The sequence below is a fragment of the Zonotrichia leucophrys genome, chromosome 2, assembly GCF_028769735.1.
Source record: "Zonotrichia leucophrys gambelii isolate GWCS_2022_RI chromosome 2, RI_Zleu_2.0, whole genome shotgun sequence".
Taxonomy (NCBI): domain Eukaryota; kingdom Metazoa; phylum Chordata; class Aves; order Passeriformes; family Passerellidae; genus Zonotrichia; species Zonotrichia leucophrys.
The window spans coordinates 95,136,698-95,159,455 of record NC_088171.1 but is presented as its reverse complement, the minus strand read 5'-3'; the positions used below and the strand labels follow the sequence as shown (position 1 = coordinate 95,159,455).

General features: G+C 42.8%; 1 protein-coding gene across 2 annotated transcripts in view; it reads left to right on the top strand.

Moving 5' to 3' along the window:
* The first annotated feature begins 3,250 nt into the window (after window positions 1-3,250).
* Window positions 3,251-22,758, top strand: part of ZNF407 (zinc finger protein 407) — a 340,268-nt gene continuing 320,760 nt past the window's right edge. Inside the window, exon 1 of one of the 2 annotated variants that reach the window (XM_064705737.1) lies at window positions 3,251-3,319. The gene's annotated coding sequence lies outside the window, so the exon portion shown is untranslated. Of the gene's footprint in view, window positions 3,320-4,079; window positions 4,254-22,758 lie in introns of those variants that run through there. The other variant, XM_064705739.1, reaches the window with a different exon arrangement.

The following is a 22,758-nucleotide window of genomic DNA, read 5'->3' as shown; positions in this document are numbered from 1 at the left end:
AGGAAAATCTGCAAATGCCAGAGCTTTAAGTCCAAAAAGGAGAGAGAGGCGTCCTGTCTTTATTCGAATAAAGGGAGACTGACTCACAAACCCGTGGGGTTTTCTTTCTCGAGGTTTTGGAGGGCGCAGCCTACTTTTATTCCAAATTCCCGGCAGCATCTTGCCCAAATTCCTTTCCCCACTGGCTGAGGCACTAGGAAGGCACAGCCTGCCCGAACCACCTATCACATATTCCCCCCTTAAAGCTCAGAAACTCAGGCTTGTGCAGACCCTTGTCTGTTTCAGGAGCAGTACTCCTGGGCTCTGCAACAAACCTGCTGGCCCAGGTTAGCAGAGACAATAAAACCCATTTCAATCACCCCAGCACTGCCAAGGCCACCACTAAACCCTAAGTCCTTGCCACATTTACACATCCTTTAAATGCCTCCAAGGATGCCCACCCAACCAAATTCCATCAGTCTGAACAGCATGCAGCAGCAGGTCAAACTGGAATAATGCACTTTACTTCCTGAACCACACATCTTGGAAAATGGACCAAAAAAATTGCATTATACACAAGGTATATACACAAGTGTATATATAAGTGTAGGTAATTGAGACTAAAAAGGTTCTTGGTGTTTACAAGCTAATTATTCTGTTTCATATTTTCTTAGGGGTGGAAACTGCAGACTAAAGGTATATGCAACTTTTCTTAAAAAATTTGCTACTCAGTGAAAAACCAGTGGTGGTTAAGGAACCCTTATGGGTTGATGCTGATAACTTGATATCCTACAGACACCACATTTTTTGGAGGGCCTGCCAGCGACATTCTACCTATGAGATCATCACTGAGTCATGGGGTTATTTCTTCTGAACAAATCTGGTGGGAAATCCCCCGATTCAGAGTTGGTAAGTAGTATTATGGTGACTGCCTTTATCCTGCTGAATGTCTGACTTCTGGTAGTAGTAGTTACAAAGCTCTGTGTGTGTTCTGTACAGGAGCAAACACAGAATATTGAGTAGGAAAGGTAGGGAGAGTTTTAAGTTACAAAGCTAAGTAAAGTGCTGGAACTACTCTTGGAATGACTAACAATTCTAGCCAAATCAGTATTTTGGTGTGGTGGAAATATAGCAACTGCAGAATCATTCCTACTGTCATATTCTGTTAGAAAATAAATATAGTCTATACATACAATTCATTGATAAACTAATCTACTAACTAATTAATTGTTAATCACTCATTGACTTATTCAGCTTGCATTCTAATATATTTTTATTAGAGGAACTATTTCAGAACACAGAACAACTTTTCAGCACAACTTTAGAATTCTGTATATACCTAAGCCAGAACATTAAATGCACGGATGTAAACATTTATTAAATGTTTATATAAATACAGCTTATAACTACAAAATAAAACTAATTATTTTTGGCACAGGTGTGATTTCTATCTTAGATTAACAGCGATTCTGCCTTAGTTGCTACTTGTCCCATACCAATGGCTCCCTCTTCAGGCTATTCCTAAAATATGCTGCCTCTCTTCATTCGTTAGAAATGTTTCAACTTGTTAAGACACCAACTTGCAAGGTCGTGTCTTCTGCTCCAGTGTATTTCCTCCCAGTAAACAAATGATGAAATAACTGATGGACCGGGAAGATTCACTTGCTGTTACTTGAGATCCAAATCTAAAAATCTTTAAAGCCATATGAAAGGAATTTGTAAACTGCAGAGAAACTGAGCTTTAAGGACATCAAAAGGTTATTTTACCTCTTTTTCCCATGCTGAAAAATATCCAGGACAATCAGATTGTTCGTAATTTTATTAGTCTTACAACTACCAGTGGCTTCAAGCGATTAAATCTAAATATGTATCTAAAATCCCACAGATATCTTTATTACAAATTTAGCCATTTTCTGTGGGGATTTCCTATTATCACAGAACAATTAAATCCTGTACTGTAACCCTTAGGTACAGGACAAGGAGATAGCTCTCTCTCACCAATGTCCAACCTGGTACTTTGATGTTTTAAATTTTGTTCATTCATTTCAGATCTTTCCCAAGACATTGGTAAAATATCTTGCTTCAATGAAGGCCCCACGCCACAGCAACTCCTGTTTTTAACCCATTCTTACAGTCTTTACAACCCACAAGAGAATTGGCATTGCTGTGCCATAAATCTGGCAGATTAGCCAGTGGCTAACTGGCTGAATAGCACTGTGAATTGTCACTTCTTGTTGGTAAGCTAGTGCACACTGTGTCACTGGAAACTCAATGAACTGCAAACCTACTCCCGAAGAGGTGCTCTCCTTGTTCCTCTGTGCCACGCCCTTGAAGAGTGCTAAAAGCTGTTTATGGTCTACTAAAAAATGTTGTGTCATCAGGAGATAAATGGGAAACCTGCATTTTAAAAATCAAAAGACACTGTGAAAAAAACAACTGGATTTCACCACAGGCATCTGAAGACTCTTTACACGTTGCTTCTTTGCTTTGATATTATACTTTATCATGTGACTTGGCTTAAAAAGAGGGAAAGAACACTCAGGGTTTCATCATCACGGTTTCTTCACGAATTTATAAAATGCGAAATACTTTACAAACTGCCTCCCTCTTGCCTTTTTCAACTGTTTCTCCCTTGAACTGCACTCCCTGGAAGGTATTTTAATATAGCTTGGACTGCCGACACCTTTCTGACAACCCTAGTGAAGGGCTGCGGGCTGTGCGTCAAGGACTTGTTACCCCTCCTACTGCAGAACAGGTTTCCCAAGGGCCAGATCCACATCTCGCTGCGTGCGATGCGGGGTGAGAATGTGAAGCACAGCTTTGTGCACAGCCCTGTACGGCCCAAGGATCCCCTGGCGTAACCCAGCGCGGGGGGCACCGGCAGGCCGGGCTGCGCCACGCACCAAGGAACGGGCAGCTGCGGGAAGCCCCAAACCCGCACCCGCTGGCTCCTGCCAGCGTCGACTGCTCTCGTCCCGGCACGCCCACCCCGGGAAAACCCTCGGGGCTCCGTATTCCTTTGGGGACCGTCCCTTCCCGGGACATGGGGGGTGGCAGCACCAGTCGGGAGCCAGGGGCGCTGTCACGGCAGGGCAAGATGGCGCCGGGGACTGCGTGCGCGCGCGGCGGCGGCCGTTGGGCGCGCGGCCCCTTACGCCCGCGGCGGCACGAGCGGCGCCGCCGCACCGGCTCCCGCCCCGCCGGCGCCGCCGCGTCACGTGAGCGCGCCTCGCCCCCGCCCCCCCCCCCCGCGCCGGGCGTGACGCAGCGCGGCGGATCTACGGCGCGCCACTGGTGACACGGCTCAGCACAAGCGGAGGCGCTCGGCTCCCCCCGCGCGGTAAGCGCTGCCCGCCGCGGCGCGGCCGGCCCGTCCGCCGCCCAGCGGCGCGAGGCAAGCCGCTGCCTCGGCCCTCGCGAGGGGGGCTCACGGGGTCGTCGCGTCGCCGTCTCCCCTCGGGCTTTTTGGGCCTCTGCGCTGCCGTCGTTTTTTTTTTTTTTTTTTTTTTTGGGTGGGCGGGCGAGCGGGTTGTGGCGCACCATCCGAGCCAATCCCGTGCCTGCTTCCTCCCAAGCTGCTTGCCGATTGGCCGGGGCGCTGAGGGCGGGAAGAGCGCCTCTGGCGCTCATTGGCTGCCGCAGCCGGCCCCAGGGCCGTGGGGTCTTCCCTTCCGCTGTGCCGCAGGCGGGCGGCGGCGGGGACAGGAGAGGGAGAGAGCACGGGCGAGGGCAGCGGGGACGGCGGGAGAGACAGAGAGAGAACCGGGCAGGGCAGGACCCGCGCGAGTCGCCACCGCGCTGCGCGGTTCCGGCTGGCGCGTGCTGCGGGCTCCTCCCCTGTTCCTGTCCTCCCCCCGCCCCTCCGCCCAGCTCCCCGGGGCCGGTGCGCACGCGCGCGCCTGGCCGGGCGCGGCTGCGGCCTGAGGGGACAGCGGGGCACGGCGGGGCACAGCGGCGGCGGTGGTGGGTGCCGGGCCCGTGGAGCCGCCGCCCCGCAGGGACGGCCCCGGGCGGCGCGCCCGATCCGCCGAGCCGGGACTGATGGCGCGGTGGCGGCTGCGCAGGCGCGGCGGGGCGGGGTCGGTCCGGGGAGGGCGCTCGGGAGTGGTGGCGTGTGGGGTTTGGCGATGCCCGGAGTGGTTTCAGCCGCCCGAACCTCCCGTTTGTTACTTCCCCCTCCTTTCCCGAAGGTTGCTCTAGAATGAATGGGGATGAGCTTTGGGAGGTGCAGCGGTTGACGGTGAGGGACGGACACACGTGATTGCAGGAGCTCTGTACCTGGCTCTTGTAAGGGATAAAGGAAGGGTTCTTGCTACTTTCTCTTTATTCTGCTTTAGTCACCAGGCAGAGCAGTCACAGAATTACAGAAGTAGGTTGGAAAGGACCTCTGATACCGCGAGCACCATTTTGTCAACAGATAGCACTGTGTGCCGCATCCAGTCTTTCATTAAGCACCTTCAGGGACAGTGACTCCATCACCTCCCTGAGCAGTCCATTCCAAAGTCTAATCACACTTTTAAAGATTTCTTCCTGATGCCCTGCCTAAACTTCCCCTGGTGCAGCTTAAGGCTTTTGTCCTCTCAAGCTGTTGCCTGGGAGAAGATGCTGACCCACACCTGGCCTCACCCTACTATAAGGCGGTTGTAGAGAATGTTGAGCCTCCTCCAGGCTGAACAATCCCAGCTCCCTCAGCTATTCCTCACAGGAATACTGCCCTCCTCTGGAGGTCGGGCTCTTGAATCATGAGCACCTCCTGGCCTCTCACAGTCTTCTGATTTTTAATGTGGCTTTGATCAAAGGAGTCAGAGTAGACCCCTAGGGAACCTGTCAGATGGTGGCACGGAAAGCAAGTTCCCATAAACAACATAGAAATGTTAATACACTTCTGAAGGTGTGTGTGTGTCTTCAGAAGGAAAGATCATTAAACCAGAACTGCTGTGTGGACCTTGAGGCATAGGTTATTATCTGTATGTCCTTTATATAGAAGTAATAGTTTAGTGTGAGGATGGAAGGGCACTGGCACAGGTTGCCCAAAGAGGCTGTGGGTGCCCCATCCCTGGAACTGTTCCAAGGCCAGGTTGGATGAGACTCTGAGCAGCTGGCTTTTGCAGAAGGTGTTGGTGCTAGGTGATCTTTGAAGTCCCTTCCAACCCAAGCCTTTCTATGAGTCTGTGTCCTGTCCTGATTATTTTGAGCTGCGAAAGATTTCCTGTTGCTCCTTCAAGTAACTGTTGTGGCCTGTGGACCATAATGTTAATATTAAATGTAATGTTAGTTAGGGGAAGGAAAAAACATTTGTGATCTGAATGCTGTAGCTAGTAGTGATCTTAGAATTTATAAAGTTAAAGGTTTTGTTTCTGTTTTCCTGTGTCCTCTTTGCTTCTTTGTGTAGTTGTTCAGATGCCGACTCACAAGACTTTGGCTTTGTCATGTGCTCGTGCTCATCTGTATGATACTAAGGATGGTGGTAACACCTAGGGAGTGGTAAATAATGGGAAATCCCAAAGTGCAAGGGTAAGAGTGGCGGTGGTGGATTTTCTGGTGGTGAGAAACCACAGCAGACTAACATACAATTTACACACTGGATGTAATTCCCTGTGATTCTCACCTTAATACCCCAAAGGTGTGGCATGTGAAGACTATAAATTTTCCATTCCTGTATCAGAGCATGAGTAATCAAGATATTTGTATGAGGCTGGAGCTTTGGATGTTGGGATCTATATTTTTCCCAGTCACACCTCTTCATGAAAGATGAAGACAATCACAGGCTTCAGTTGGGTCTCTCTTGCAATCTCCTACACTATTCACAGCAAGTTACATTCATCATGGAAGTAACATTGCAGTCATTCCGTCCTTATTTCATAAATTATCTCAGCATGGACATATAATCAGATTGTAGCTTTTATATATAAAATATGGAGCCTGGCAGTAATTGTATAATCCATACATTTTAGAAAAAGTTAAATGCACTGATGTGACAGGATGATGATGGACTGTGACTTTTTCAGTATGTTCAAACATGTCAGTTTTATTAGCATTTTGGGAAATATAATTCAAATGACTTGAGTTAAATCCTTTACTATCATTCTTCTGTTGGAACTACTGTATAGTAACAGCATCAGAGATTTCTAATTTATTTGCATGAGAATTTTCTTTGTTAGAAATGCTTTTAAAACTTAACCTGTGTTGTCTCTATAGAAAAACATTACTTTCATATAAAATGTGTGTGAAGGAGATGTCAGTCACAGTATTCCATTAAACCCAACCTTTTGTAGTGAAGAACTGCATTTTCTTGTTAGTGTGCACAGCATTAGAATGAGGTGGCTTTGCTTTGCCTATTTTTTTCCAATTTTTTGAATGTGTACAGTTTTGTGCATGAGATGGAATTTACAGACACACTGGCACATGAAATGTGGTTGAACTGGAATAATTTGGTGGCTCCTATGTTTGAATTTCCTAATGTGATTTAGAATTTAAATATTCTCTTCCTCAGGAAAACAGAAAGGTTTCATTGGATGGATGATCCCACCAAGTCGAATAAAAACACTGGTTTCAGATACACTTGGTCTAGTCATTCATTGAAATTAATGCCTTGGTATTATGGTGCATGTTATAGGTACTAAAAAGTTGACCTTTTAGATTGAAATCTGGAGCATAACTTACTCTTTTGAAAGCTTGGGGAGAAAGACAAGATGATGTGATTGAACTGATATAGTGGCTGTGTTTCCTTCAGCTGTTCTCAAAACCAGACATGTGGCAGAGTGGTCTCTCTCCTGTGCTCTGTTGTGTGAGCTGTAGGAGGGTCGGGGGGTGGGATGGGTGGGACGGACGGAGACGAGAGGTCTCTGCAACCAGGTCATGGAACTTGTGGTTTATTGCAATGGGTCTGGGTGCAGGGGCCTGCTTGGAGCTGCCAGCCCCAGCTCAGAGCAGGCCTGAGAGAAGAGAGAGGTAGAGAGGATGAGGAAGGAGAGTGAGAGAGCAAGAGGGTAAGAGCATAAGGGAGTAAAAAAGGGAAGAGAGTCAAAAGGGTAAGAGAGCAAAGGCGTAAGACAGTGAGGTTCCCGTTACAATACAATAAATCTTCTGTGTTGAATATTCTAATTCTCACTAACAAATCTAGTACAATATACATATCCTATAGCATTTACAAACAGCCTATAAGAATCATTACATTACCATACTGTGTTGCATTTTAAACCCTAAAAACTACTTTTTGGACCCCTTCTGCCAAGCTAGTAGGGCCTGCTCTGACCCTTGGACCTGTCTGCCAGGAGAGGGTATTGTTTCATCAAGAGGGGATTACCTTCAGTCGGCCACACCATTGTCTTCCAGTTGTTCAGTAACTAAGGGATCTCAAAGCTTGCTTTCATTTCAGTCTTGTTTATAGTTTCTATATTCTCAAAATCTTTTGCCAGGCAATCATATTTATAAGGCTTTCCTGTTTCATCTTCCCCAACTTGAGGAGTCAAGTGGAAGTGGTACTTTCACTTTGACAGATTGTCAGCAGCTGCCCAGCTCAGCATTTGTGGTTATTTTTCTACCCCAGGAAGATCTTGCTTTGTGTTGGCCTTGCCACCTTGGGGTAGCACAGCCACCCAGCGCTGCCACTGCTGCCCGAGGTGCAGCCACGTCACTCTGCAGCCTTGGCCAGCAGCAGCCCAGGCATGGAGGCACTGCTCCTGCTGTGCACCAGGAGTGGAAGGAGCAGCAGCAATGACAGCAGTTCTTGGTGGACACAAAGACATGAAGGAAATGAGCGCTGTGCCTCACCAGTGATCACAGAATCAACTATGGTTCTTTCTCAAAAGACGTTTGGGATTGAGTCCAATCTCTGACCCAGCACCACCATGTCAGTTAGACCATGGCACTAAGGGCTGAGTTCAGTCTTTCCTTAAACACCTCCAGGGACAGTGACTCCATCACCTCCCTGAGCAGTCCATTCCAAGAGCTAATCACAAAACTCTTCCTCATGTGCAGCCTAAACTCCCCCTGGTGGCAGCTTAAGACTTGTGTTCTTGTCTCCTGGCACTGGTTGCCTGGGAGAAGAGACCAACTTCTCTCAGGCAAGTACAATGTTTAGTACTAGCAAGCATAGGGTTGTCAACATGGTTGTCTTGGAGAGAATGTGTTAGGAGTAGGGTTGCATGGGACCTGGCACTACAAACTGCTTAAATCTTGCTTGACCTGTGGTGTCAAAGTTCATGCAAAATCTCTCCAGTAACATCAGAGTGATTGTATCTTTGGTCTGTTTGCTTTTGCAGTGGACATTCTTACATGGTTACACAAACGTGTATGAAAATTTAAATATGCCTATACATCTAAACTGTAACTTACAAATTTTTTGTCATTATGGGCTGTGTTAACCTATAAACGGAGATTGTTTGTTAGCATGTGTGTATAAAACTAGTGAAGAAGCAAAAAATGTAAAAAAGATGTTCCTGTAATTTCCAATTTCTCACCTGCAGGAGTTCCAAAGGTAACTTTTTGCTTTGCAGAAAGGAGTTGTATGTTTAAAACAGGAATCATACACGCTTTACTGCTCTGCAGTTGTGAATGCCATTAGTCCTGTTTCTGCCATCTGCCAGAGAAGAGTCAGTAGTTACAGGACAGTCTGTAGCCTATTGTAGGTGTTTATGTTAAATGTATGTGGAAGTTTTCACATTTTATTTAATCTCAGTTCTTCAACACAAGGAGACAAAAGAAAGTTGTGTCCCAAATTTATGTCAGCAATCTATAGCTTTATAGCAGAAAGAAGCCAAGCTATCTTTTTTCTCAGTAAGGAAAGGAAAATTGCAATACCTACTACCCAATTCACACACATCCTTACAAAGAAAGAAATTACCTAAGTGCCTTTTAGAAACAGGCACTAATGGTGTTCCAAAAGTAGAATGCTTGTTTGCATGATTGTGACTGCTTTCCAGTCCTCTGCTAGCAGAGCTGTTGATTGCTAAATCTTTTTTGCTTTGTTTTGTTTTGTTTGCTTGTTCTACACCAGGCTGACCTTTCTTCTCCGTAGTGTGGTCTACTACTGGACTACTGTCTGTATGGGTTTTGTTCAAGTGGGTTGTGAGGCCATGAGTGTTTTAGGCTTTTTGATCCTCAGTGGTGCAGGCATAAATTTTAATTGCCTCTGCCTTTCTGAGTCCAGACATACAAGTTGGTAGGTGTGTGTGATGTATGCAGTGGCCCAGGGGGAGGTGTACAGTTAGGATACACAGTATTTCAGTGTATCCTAACTGTACACCTGAATGTGTACATCTCTATAGGTTATATTTTGCTACAAGTGCATATATAGATGCTTTTCTAGCTGTTATTTCTTTCTGTCACTGTAGTTATAAAGTTTCTTGCTGTTCTTAGCCCCATCTTTGCAATTTCAAAAGTTCTTCTCAAAATTACAGGTAACATGACATAAAAAATACATATAAATGTTAAAATCCACTGAAATTACAAGGGGTAACAAAACTTACTGGAATGGTAACACTAAGTAATCATTTCACGTGGAAATCATCATTTCACGTGATTTTTTTTTTATGGAATCCATACAGTTACCTGGTTATATAAGCTTTTCTGTAGGAAACACTCCAGCAAGAAGTTTGAGAACATTCCAGGGAAGTTTGTGGAGGTCCTAACAGCAGTTCTGATTTAATCAAGGACAGACTGTTGTGTTGCCATTTGGATGGCCTCAAGAGCTCTGGTATGGCTTTATATATGTGAGCTCTCTCTTTAGTCAGGTTTTCAAGCTCGGGCTCACTCTGGAAGAGCCCGTGACCTTCACCTGTTTCCATTCAATGGGTTGGATTGGATTTATTTAAACGTTTGCTGTAGACATTTGCTGTGAACATTTGATAGTCCATGCAGCATTGGCTTTAGCACTCTTTATCAGTAGGAGACTTACTTTATCTGCTCTGATGGTATCTAGCATGTTGGCACCCCCCTCTTCTGTGCTGGAGGGAGAAGCAGGGACAGGGGTGACCTTTCCATCTTGGTTCACATGTGGAAGTATCAGACTTGCTGCTCTTGTAGGGCCTGTAGGGTTGGTGCCTCTGGAAAGCCCTGTGCTGGCTGCGTGTGCTGTAGCTGAGTCTCATCCTGCTGTGTGTGCCCAGAGCTCACTGGCTGTGCCAGGGTTTCCTGCTCAGTGTTCTGCAGCCCTGCAGGACATCTGTGTGACTGACAAATGTCAGGTTTCCTGGTTTCCGTGCTTCTGAGGAGTTCCTGGGATAGCCAGCGTCTATGCACATCTTTCTGCGCAATAGCCACGGCATAGGAATATGGCGAAGGAATATGGCAGTTCTGCATTTTGCAATGACGTGGTCTTTTAACATGGAGAAAGAAATTCCAGTTGCATGCTTGTCTTCCACTGAATATTTAAGTGGCATTGAATATTTAAGTTGGATTGTTCCAAGTCCTTGAGAAAAGGATAGCAAACTCCATATCTTCAGCGAAGGCAAAATGTTGCATTTTCCTGATTCCTTGGTGTGTAACATGCTTTCTGCAGGGATGTATTGACATTGAATTTGGGACACTGAATACACTGTCAGGTCAGCAGTGATCCTTGTGTTTTGTTTATTTGTTTGATTTGTTACTTTTGTCTTCTTCTTTTAATTTTCAATGCCTGTGAAGTAAAGGCTGTTTCTTTCCATGCTTCCCATGTGAGGCAAACTGAGGTTTACCTTTTACCCTAATCTTTAAAGGGAAGATTATTCTTGAGTTTTGTCATATAAATTGCTAATAAGATATAAATTTCTGAAAAGTCAGAATGGATAAATATAAAATCTAAACGCATTGATAAACTGCAGCTTGTTTGTTTGCTTTGGCATCTTCAGAATAAAGTGCAATGAATACCAAAAATTACTAGTTCAGCATGTGTATCCTTTGCTGGGCAAAGCCTGGCTGTTACAAGACAGAGCTAATTTTTTTTTTTTATTGGAGCCAGTGGTAGCACAACATGTAAGTTCAAAGATACAGTACATAAAGATGTTTTCTGGATGTTGTCTTCAGAATCTGCCAACTTAGTTTCTGCTGTTCTGAGTTTTATTGGTACAACAATGGACTGATTTGAATTGCATTTGTTTTGTTTTCCCTGCCTGTTGTTCGCATTTTCATTTTAAATTATTTACAAGTCTGAAGCTTGAAGATGAGAGCCTAATGAATGCTTTTAAAAATAAAACCATCTTCTTTAAGCATGTTATGCTTCATGTTTTGAATTTATAACCCAAGCCTTAATGAATAGTTTCCTAGTTGCTCTCATCTTAGAATTTATGAGCTGTCCTATTTACAAGTCCTACCTATACAATGGAAAGATAATTCCTGTTTACCTCAAATAAACTGTTCTTGTTAACAAGCTTAAACTGTTAATTAGGAGTAATATGGCAATGAATACTATGTCAAACCTTTTAGCAAGAATGTGGAGATGCAGTATTTAGTTATTGAGCCTTTTTCTGGTACATTCCATAATGTAAGAATACAGAGTGTTGTGGTTTTTGCTGTCTCATATGTGTATCAGGTTAATAAAAAGTGTTTTAGGGAGAAGCTATGGCATATAGGTCCTCACAGAAGCAGGTTGATTTCTGCCCTACATTTAGGATGATATCTTGGTGTCCATGTACTATGATACTGCTAAAAGCCTCTTTGCTGCAAGGCTTCAGATAGATGGCAGACATGTGAAGAACCCTTGTGACTTCATGCTTATGTCCAGGTAGTATTTTTTAGCAGATAAATTATTCTTCTGAAAAAACCAACAGGGATAGCAGTAGTTGCTTTGAGTGTACATTAATGTAATTTAATCAGGAAGGAAAGAAAACCTGGGACTAGAATTTGATGTTATTTACCTGACTATAAATCAGAATATTTCCATTTAGTTTAACAGAATTTTTTCAATTTGTGTCAAAATGATCAAAATCAGAACCTGACACAACCTCCCCATTTCATAATTTTTGCATACAAAACCAAAGAAATAAAATCGAATTTCTAATTTTTTTTGTCCAAATCCTACCTCAAAAAACAGATTGGTTCTTGAGTAGAGGTTTTGCAATACAGTGTTGTTACTTGTTGGTACTTGGAACTTGGCAGATATAAGAAAAAAACTACCTTTTTTTTTCTTTAGTTGTTTCTCATTAGGCTTTGAGTGTTAAAAATGCAGCCTTGTGAATGTGAGTGCCATTCTAAATCTAGGTAGCTCAGAAATTCTTGACAAGTATTGCTTTGACTTCTTTGTGAGTGCCTCTGATATCTGCAGAGGGTTGTATATAGGCCTTGTTCTCTGTCTCCTTTCTTTGTGTCACCCAAGGAGTTTGCAACAGGGATGGCAGCCTGAGGAGGGAAGGGGAGGAAGAGGCTGAAGACAAAGTTGACAAAGGTTTGGCGTTGACCTCAGCTGCTCTGCAGCAGGCATCTTATGAGATACAGGGTGCTCCTTCTGTCAAACCCCAAAAAATTCTTCTGGGCACAAGGTCATTGGGCACGGAAGGTGTTGTTTGGAGAGGACAAGCGAAAACCTGACCCTGCGTTTTGCTACTTCTGGTCAGGCTATTCAGGTTCCATTCCCAGGAAAACAACGTGCTGGTGGAGATGGACTTGCAGGAATGCTTTCTCTTCTTCTTCATTCACATCATCATGATTTCAGTGAAGTGTAATTTTGGGAAAGAGTGTTAAATAAACTTTTATTTCAGAGAATGCCTACCTTTGTACTTTGTATGCTAAGGGTATTTACCCTGTAAGGGGATGGGTTTCTGAGGAGGTGACTAACAGGCAGAGGCAATACATTAGGTCAGCTATGACAGAGGGAGAAGTAGGTGAGCTTTCAGGCACACAAGCTTGTCTTTGTATGTGCTGCTGGTGCCAAGGTAATTAAAATATATTTATGGGCTCAAATAATATTTTATTTATACATTTGTTGTAAGTACTCAAAGGTCTTTAGTCTTGCCATTAGAGAGTTTTGGGTGGCAATATAAGTGACAGTGCTTCAGCTGATGCCACTGTGGCCATGATTTCATTTTTACTTTATTTTTCTGTTATTTTTCATCCTTGTAAGTTATGTTTCTAAGCTCTATGGGATCTGTTTTGAGAGAAAAGAAATACTTCACATAATATTTAAATTTTGTTTGAATAAACCAGCTAGAAAGCACAGGAAAAAATGAAAAGGTATATTCCCTAAAACAAAATCGCAGTAGGAATTTTGCATTATAAAAGATGATATTCATAGTGCTGGATTTGTTTAAACTGTCAGAATTGGAAAGCATAAATAATTACATAATTTCACACTTTCCAGTGAAGTCAGACCCTGATTAAGAAGTTGACAGCCTGAAAGAGTCTGCACTTTGACAGTGATGTCTGTATTCCCTCAATTTGTAGCAACTGCATCTAGGAAAACAAACTGAGCTTTATTCCCTTTACTTTGAATGAGAACCCTTATTGACAAAGGGAGAATATTCTTTTTATTAAAAGTTTTCATACTTTAAATGCACAGATATTTCAGCTTTTCTGCTTTCAGCTAGCCTATATTTTGCTGATACCAGGTCTTCTTGCTGTCTTGGTTCTCACTGTCTTTCAGTATGTTTGATATTCATATTTCTTTTTTATTCCTTCTTCCTTGCTGTGCTTTTTTCTTCCTTTTCTTAAACAAATAGACAATATGGTAATATGAACTCTAATAGGAAAAAGGCATTGTTTAACTCAGTTGGGGTACTACTAATCCAGTCACCAAATGTAACCATAACACAGCATGCATTTTAATTATTAAGTATAATGGAAGCTTTGCATTTTAAATCTAGAGCTATAAACCACTTGTTTGAAAACGCACAGTTCAGTGCTATGATTTTAGTTTGTAATGAATTACAGGGCAGTATTCTTTGATCAGTTACTACAAGTTGAAGATTAGTAGCATTCAGTGCTTGTGTTAATTTTGAGAGTACATATAGGAGTCACTGAAGGTCAAACTGAAGCTCAGTCATGTATATTTTTAATGATTTTGTGAGCTGACTGGATCAAGCAGTGTTAAAGTGTGTGGCTAATACAGTCATTGCAAATAGGGGTAATTTAAAGGCACATTTTGAGGACAGTATTCCTCCAAATTTTAGTACTGTGTAAAATATGCTTTAAATTTAAAAACCATTTTGTTGGGGTTTTGCTTCTAGAAATGTTTGTTTGAAGAGTTCTTGAAAGTACTCCCAGTGATTTTCTTTATGACCTTCCACTGAATAAGAGCAGCCAGGTAGAACAATTAATAAATGTTTTCCTGTGTTTGTTCAATAGATATTTTTGTAATGAATACATTTTGATAAGAAATTCTAATAAATACAGTGAATTCAAATGAAATAATCTCATAGTCAGTACATTTTTTGACATGAAGTATAAAACTATTCCTAGAGTGAATGTGGATTTCAGTGACTTCATAAAAGATTCCTAATCCCTGCATGAGACATGCAGGCCTGAGCAGGCTCTGTTTTTGGAACTGGTGGACACCAAGTTATGGAGCAGCTGCACTAGGTTAGAAGTAGGAGGCTTTGCTGGGGTGCTCACACTGCAGGTGTGCCCCAGGTACAAGAATGAGGCTTCTCAGGTTTGTGAGCAGTGAATGATGTGGGAGCAGCTCTGCAGAGTCAGTGGCTTTTCTCTCGGTTGCCGTATTTAGCAGCTCTCGTTTTCTGGGCAGAGGACTCGTGCTTGCTGCTTTTCTCTAGCTTAGGGCTGTCTCATGCTGGTTGAGAAGCTAACATACCAGGCTGATACAGACATTAATGATTTTGGAATATTGAATTTTGGGAATTGAGTGCAGATTTTGTGCCATGAGACCATCCGATCCCTTAGAGGATCCTTGCTGCTTGGTTCAGCCATTCCTTTCCCTTTTTATTTTTTCCTGTTGGTGATCTGACATAAATTCCATTCACTGGTAACTGATATTGTATTTGCAGCCTTTGCTCTTTGAGTCTCGAGTTTTAAGGATATGTTTGCCTTAGAGCACCAATCTTCTCATTCTTTCTGTTGTTCCTTGTTGTTTGTCTCTATTGCAAATCAAGCTTTATCAAAATAATGAATGATATCAATGTCTAATAGATCCCTAAAATTCATACTTTGTAGTTCATTTTGCTCATTTTCCTTTTTTGAGTGTGTGGCAGGAGGGTGTGTAGGTAATATCTTTCTACTGTGTTTGGTTTTTTTAATGCATATTGTGGAAATATCCTCTGCTGTCTGTGTATGCCAGATTAATCTAGTCCACTAAAAGGTCTTCCTTATGAAGGTTTTTTGAAACTGACTACCTTCAAGCCTGAATCACTGTAGAGAACCAATGATTTATAAACATTGCTTATTTGTATTGTTGTGTATGTGTATATTGTGCAATACATATACATAGTCCTCATGGGCTTTAGTTAAAGAATTGCCAAGAGAGAGACTTTTCTGGTGAATAAACTTAGCTGAAATCTAAATAAAGGCTATGTTTGAGCACGTGGCCTTGGCGGTTTCCTCTAAGCAAGAGTGCAGCATCTCCTGGGGCACATGGGAGCATCCCTGGACTTCAGGTCTTTGCCAGCTTCCCTGGTGCTCCTGAGACAGCGTCTGCAGGCATCTACCTGGTGTAGCTTGGTTGTTGCTCCTGCCAGCTCATCCAACTCACCACCTGCACTATGAGAACCAATGCAGGGTTTTACTCCTTTGCTGCTTCTTTCTATTCCTTTCAGACTGTAAACTGAAGACTCTGGAAATAAAGGTAAATGTTGCTGTTGGGCTCCAGGAAAAAGCTGAAAGTAAGATATTGCTAGCAGGAAATAGTGTAGGTTGTAGCTTGCACCTTAAGGTCACAGATTGCTTGTCTCTTGTTGCTTAATTTCATGCTTCATTTTGGAATCTGCCATCTTATGTATGAATTATTTTCCATGCTGTCTTAAAAAAGATGCTTTTAATCCTTGTGTGAACTTCTGATGGTTTTATCTGCCTTTATTTTTCTGTTCAGTTTTCATTGCACTGTATGTTGTCCAATCACCAGTTCTTGACTTCTCAAGTCATGTCTTTTAATTGTGAGAACCCTTTCTTTACTGGCTGTTTTGTCTATTTGTCATTTTTAAGATGTGTTAATGTGCTTGTTTCTTCTCTGACACAGGTGATTTTAATGCTGTTTGCTATTCTCACTTATTTTCCATTTGTCCAATTCCCAGCTGACTTCAGGAGGCAGCAGTAGGATAAGACAGCCATGCCTGGGAGGTCAGCATCAGCTGCTGGAGGCCAGCACCTGGCTCCCATCTGCCCAGGGGCTCTGCTGCAGCCAGCTGACCATCTCCCTGTGGTTCTTCAGGGGATGGGGTGGGAAGATGGGGCTGAATTAACAGATGGCTCCTACCAACTGATTTAACTGGCCAAGAGTTAAAATTCTTAGTCTAATTGCTTTTCCCCTTCTCTTCTCTCACATTCTTTCTTGCCTTCCTTCTGAAAAAGATTTTTTTTTTTAAATTTTTAAAAGGAAAAGTATACCAACTTTTACATATGAAGTGGATTTTTACAGCTGAGGTATAAATTCCAAAAACTAGGTGGTTTATAATGGAAACACTTATGAGGGAGAGGGAAGGGCACATTATATAATACATATGTAACCTTTTTTCCCCTCTCTTTAGTGAATAGACCGTTTAAACTAAATTAAGTAAAGGATATAAATTCTGTTGTTTCAGTTTTTAATATTTCATGGCTGATTTTATAGATAAAAGTTACATTTAATAATAAATATGAAGAAGAATTTATACAGCCTGTTCTAGTTTGATATGGAACAGCAAATCCCATTTCTCTGTAGCTGTAAAGAAAATTCATTATAATGTCTTTGATTGTAAGAGATGTCTTCATTGTGATTAGTTACAATGATAATAAAACAATCTTTTTACAAATGGCACAAGATACATGAGATCTCATGTGTCTGCCTTTTAATAGCATTGAATGTGTGCATTTGCTACCTTTATTCTGTAGTCCTTTAATTTATAACTGGGCACTTTTAAATTCTACAAGTTATTAAAAATAATCTAATCTAATTTAATTTTTCTATTGAAGCATTCTGGAGAGTGAGTTATTAATGCAACTAAGCATTGTTAATTGTTGAGTTTTCAAAAAATAAACTAACTTTAATTAAAAAGAAGTGGGCTTATATCATTTTATTTAATACAGAATAACAAGTTTTGTAGATAAAATAGTGAAATCTGGATATATGGCATTACTTTACAAATCCCTTTTAAGCACCTAAAGAAATATCTTTATTTTCAAATGCCCTATTCCCAGTGAATTCAGTGGAATTCAGATGTGAATAGGTATTCAAGTAATTTAAAACACAGATAGTGGCATGAAGATGCCTAGGTAAAAAGCTGTCTTGATGGCAGGGCCCAAAGAGTGGTGGTGAATGGAGTTACATCCAGCTGATGGCTGGTCACAACTGGTGTTCTCCAGGGCTCAGTACTGGGGCTGGTTCTGTTTAATGTCTTTATCAATGATCTGCAATGATCTGGACAAGAGGATCGAGTGCACTCTCAGTCACTTTGCAAACAACACTGAGCTGGCCCGGAGTGTTGATCTGCTGGAGGGCAGGCAGGCTCTGCAGAGGGATCTGGACAGGCTGGATCAATGGGTTGGGGCCATTTTGTGAGGTTCAACAAGGCCAAGTGCCGGGTCCTTCTCCTGGGTCATGAAAAACCCCAGGCAGTGCCACAGACTGGGGCAGAGTGGGTGGAAAGGTGCTGGTGGAAAGGACCTGGGAGTGCTGAGTGCCAGTGGCTGAGCAAGAGCCAGAGTGTGCCCAGGTGGCCAAGGAGGCCAATGGCTCCCTGCCTGTGTGGGGAATAGTGTGGCCAGCAGGAGCAGGGCAGGGACTGTCCCCCTGTACTCAGCGCTGCTGAGGCCACACCTTGAATCCTGTGTTCGGGTTTGGTCCACTCACATCAACAAAGACATTGAGGTGCTGGGGTGTGTCCAGAGAAGGGCAATGGAGCTGGTGGGGGGGTCTGGAGCACGAGTCTTATGAGGAGCTGGGGTTGTGTAGGCTGAGAGAAGGAGACTCAGGGGAGACCTTAATACTCTCTATAAGTACCTGAGAGGAAGCTGTGGCCGGGTGGGGGTTGGTCTCTTCTCCCAAGTAACAAGTGACAGGACAAGTGGAAATGGCCTCAAGTTGCACTGGGGGAGATTTAGATTGGATTTACAAAAAATTCCTTTACTGAAAGGGCTCTCAAGCCCTGAAACAGGCTCCCCATGGAAAGGGTGGAGCTTAGCATCCTTGGAGGTATTTAAAAGACATGTGGGTGTGGGACTTCACATGGTTTAGTGATGAACTTGGCAGTGCTGAGTTAACAGTTCGACTTAATGAACATGGTCTTTCCCAATCTAAACAATTCTATGATTTGGGGAGAGGGAAAATTTTGTGAGAGATTCATTAAAAGGGGTAATAATTTATTTTTTCCATTGTACATGCACCCAATAATACTTAGATGTCCTTAACACAGTAGTACAGAATGAGATTGATGAGAAAAATGTAATGGCTGTAATAAGATCCTTTACATATTTACATTGCTATGATTTGTGCTGTTACAGCAGTTCAACCAGGGAAATTTTCTGTATTGTTTAGTATATGAAAATAATATCAGATATTAAATCCTGGGAAAGTGGTGCGTTTGCTCCAAAACTTTACCTTGTAAAATGGAATTGTATTTTGAATTGTAAAATGGAATTGCAGGGTCACTGTTAGAAGTGAATTCCTTTCCTGTTTCATGTAAAAAGAATTTGGTGCTTTAGGATGAGAAAGACTGCTTAGCTGACAAAACAGAAGTTGCATTTGATTATCAAGGACTCATGGAATTTACTAGAGAGTGAAAGTCTGTATGATAGCTCTTGGGGAAAAATAGGATGTGATGCTCATGTCTTCTAGAGAATTCATGATGGAACAGCACACTTAATGTTAGGTCTCACTGTAAAAGACATAAACCGACATTTTTGCTCTGTTAACAAAAAGGTTTAATTTGACACTGTTGTCTCTTTTCCATCGATGATAATAGGTAGGAAAAGAGTTAACTTGTAAAAGTTTTTCCCAGGGTGAATACTAGGAAAATGACTGTTGATGACTGAAACAGGTGACTAAATATTCTTTTTACGTGCTGAGAGATAACCAAGGCTGTACCAGGACCCTTTAGTGTAGGAAGCAGCCCCTTGGACCTGCAGTGAGAGGGACTGACTCTGGTCTGGGCTACTCCATCAACTGAGAGCTGCCAAAACCCCGCTGTTAGGTGGGGGACACATCTGGCATTGAGTCTTGGCCATGCTTGCTGTGGTAAGTCACCACGTGGATCACCCATCTTGGGGGCCCTCAGATCCTCTGGGTGTTTGAGCTGAGCAACAGCCTGCTTAGTGATATGTCAATTTTTTCCTGCCAGGAAAGTGTTGGAGCAGGTGCAATTTATTACTCTAGCTTGGTCTCCTGGTACTTGCCCTTGGTTGCTACTGTGTATGTTTTCTTTGTTCATTAAAACCTATTGATCTTGGGAAAGTTTGTGGGATTGATTTCAACTTGGTGTTTTTCAGGGAATTAGTAGCATTTTTAGTAATAAGACTCTCCTAAAGCATCCCTGAGAGAGTGATAATGTATTGAAGAAAGACAGAGTCTCTGCAACCAAGTTGCAGTTCTGCCCCAACTCCCAAGGTCCCCTTGCCCAGCCAAGCACTGCAGGGTCCTTCTGTGCCCTCCTGTGATGCCCAGGAGCTGTGTCTGGGCAGGGTCCAGCAGCATCTGCACTCCTGGCCAGGAATGCCTTGGGGAGCAGAAGGCCGTGCCTGGGGCCCCCAGGTTGACCAGGCACATCTACCTAGTCTGTGGAAGAAGTGGGCTGTGGTGCCATCCTGGTCACGCAGGATGATGGTGGGGTTAGCAGTGGCTCTGTGTGGCTGCTGGGCTCCGGTGAGAGGGAGAGACTCCACACACCTTGGGCTCCATTGCTGATATTTCCCCTGTTTGATATGGTGGTACTGACTGGAGATGGGAGTTTGATTTGATAAACCAACAACAGAAGGAAATGCATTGCAGTCTTGTGTAGCTGTTAAACAGTGTCCTTCAAAATAGGAAAAGGATTTCGTACACTTAAGATACCCAGTTAGCAAGGTGCAGCTCTTAGAGGAGAATGAAGCTTCATAATTTTTGTAGATATTAGGGAAGTAGTCCCCAGTGCAACTGTTCCCTGTTGCTACACCCCATTGCACCACTCCTGCAGGAGAGATGAAAATGTTTTCAGGTGGTTCCTTGTTTGGAAATGTAGTTGAACACGTGTGCCTCACACAAATTGTGCTATCACTGTGCACAGTGATGCTTAGGCGTATTGCTGGTTCTGGAAGAGAGCTGAGTTTCAGGGACTGGTTTAGAAAAGCACCAAATTTGTTGAATTGAAACAAATAGAAATGGAGGGAAATGGATACTGTTAACAAGCAGCAGCTTTGAAACCTTCGTGGTATTTGTTACCAAACTATCAGTAAGTGTGAATGCTTTGGTCTAGTAAATGGGGGTTTTATTTTGTAAGTGATGGTGGTATCAACAAGAGGCTGTTCCTTGTCATCAGTCCCTTCCCTCCTTCAGTTCCATCTGCCTAGGACCCATTCTGGGAAGATGTGGTTTCATCATATGGGCTGCAGTAGCAGGTGGAAGCTGCTCTGCCATCCTCTGGCCTCTCTCTCTGGGATAGCCATGCCTTCTCCCTCATTCACCTTCACTCTCCACCTGCCGACCAAGAGTGTGTTTTGCTTGGGAGAAGTGGGAGAGCCTGCTTGGCCTTCATCCTCTTTTTGGTCCTCAGCTGAAGTGCAGGAGGCTTTTGTAACCACATGGCTTAGTTCTTCTGGTGTAGGGCTTGAGGATGAGGAAAGGAAAAGGCTCCATGCTATGCCATAGTAGTAACCCTTGAATGCTATCACAGGCACCACAGAAGTCATGAATAATTTTTGTATCGTCCCCTATTGCCAGTGCTTGGACTCACATTGCTACCTCACACTGGTACACCTCCCATTGCTGTCTTATGTTGGTTTGTCTCTTGACACAGACAGATGTGTCACAGATGGAAATTAGAATAAAGGTCAGTTGGAACCCCTGAACTGTTCTGAGTACAGAACTATGGAGCATTAAAGGTTCTGCAGTGACTGTAGCTGAAGCATGGGTTTGTTCAGCTGAACACAGGTAACAGTTACTGCTGGAGAAAGCCAGGTTTTGCACAGCTATGCATGGTTTAAGTCACAGTCATGATCATCTAAGTTATTGGGGGAAAAATCCCTCTCTGTGTTGCAGAGGACATGGCAGCACTGTTGTGATTGTTTGCATGTTTTACAGGAAAGCATTAAGGAGAAAAGGTGTGATTTGCCATGCAGCTTTTCCTCTGCATGTTAAGGGTTTACCCTCTCCATAGCTGAGGTCTGTGTACAACTATCACCTTTTTATACTGATTCCTAATGATGGATATTAATTTTCTTTTTGTAGAAGTCCAATATAAAGAAGGAGAGGCTGGTTTGTTTGCTTTCCTAAAGTGTGCTGGAGAACTGCCTGTGCTGGAGGCATTTGGGACATCATCTATTACACAGAGCCCTTCTGAGTGCACCCTGGTGAGAGGCAGCCCCCTGCTTCCACTGTGCTTCTCCCCAATACCCTGTGTTTTATGTGAACAACCCAGATGGAAAATCAAAACTGAAAAAAAGTCCATTTTGTATGTCTTGTTGGACTGAGTTGAAATACTTTCAGTGTGTTCACTTCTATTTCATTGAAGAGAAAAAGAGGATTTGTTTCTAATAATTAAATTTTTGAGTATCTGTGTGTCTACCGTAATACAGTAATTTGATATAGACAGACATGTAAATATGTACATTCTAATGAATATTCTAATTGAATAATATCAGCTGTCATTTCTTTAGATATGCCTACCAATAGAATATGTAAGACTTTTCTGTTTGATCTGCTTTTCTCAGATGGAATGAAATTACTTCCATGTATGTAGTGGCCACCAGGGGTCATCAGAATGCTTTTATTTTTATTAACGTCCCCTTTTCTTTAGAAGCAAATGTACACTTTGTATTTTCTGGAAACTTTGTTAGCCTATCACACAAAAGATCCCAAGTCTTTATGTTACCTGTTTAGCCAAAAATTCGTGCAGCTCTTTTCAGCTGAGCTTCTTGAAGAGGCAGCAGATAAGGAAAACAGGGTGCACAAGAATGAGAAGCATGGCCATAAATACACTGATTACTGCATGCATTCTTCTCTTGATAATTTAAATGGTGATAAATACATATGTTCTGGGCTGTGATGGTAGAGGCTTCTGTTGCTTTCTGTATGAAATGGTAGTTTTAAGCCAGAGGCCAACACAGCCATCGTTTTTTGTCTTTTGGATTTAATTTTGAGCAAAGATTGATGGAAATGTCGTAAGTCTTCACAAATATTAAACACCAGAGTAGCCTTCTAGGGAATTCATATTCCTTATGTTTTTAAAGGAGAAAATAGGGCTTCTTAGGACCAGGTTTCTAGGGTAAAATTTACAAGAGCCAATTTACAAGTAGAAGCCAGTAAAACTTGCTTTTATCTTTGGCTGCCAAAGTTCAGGAAACATTTAAGACTTCCAACATTTTTGTCAGGTGTCATTTATAGTGCCTGTGTACTTCTCTGATAAATTCCAGTGTGGTCCACTGTACTTAAGAGGGTACTACAGCCAACAGAACAGAGGAATTCAAATTGCATTTTACTTTTTGTTTCTCTCTACTTTTAATTGGTGTACTTGGTGAGAATTGTATCTTTCA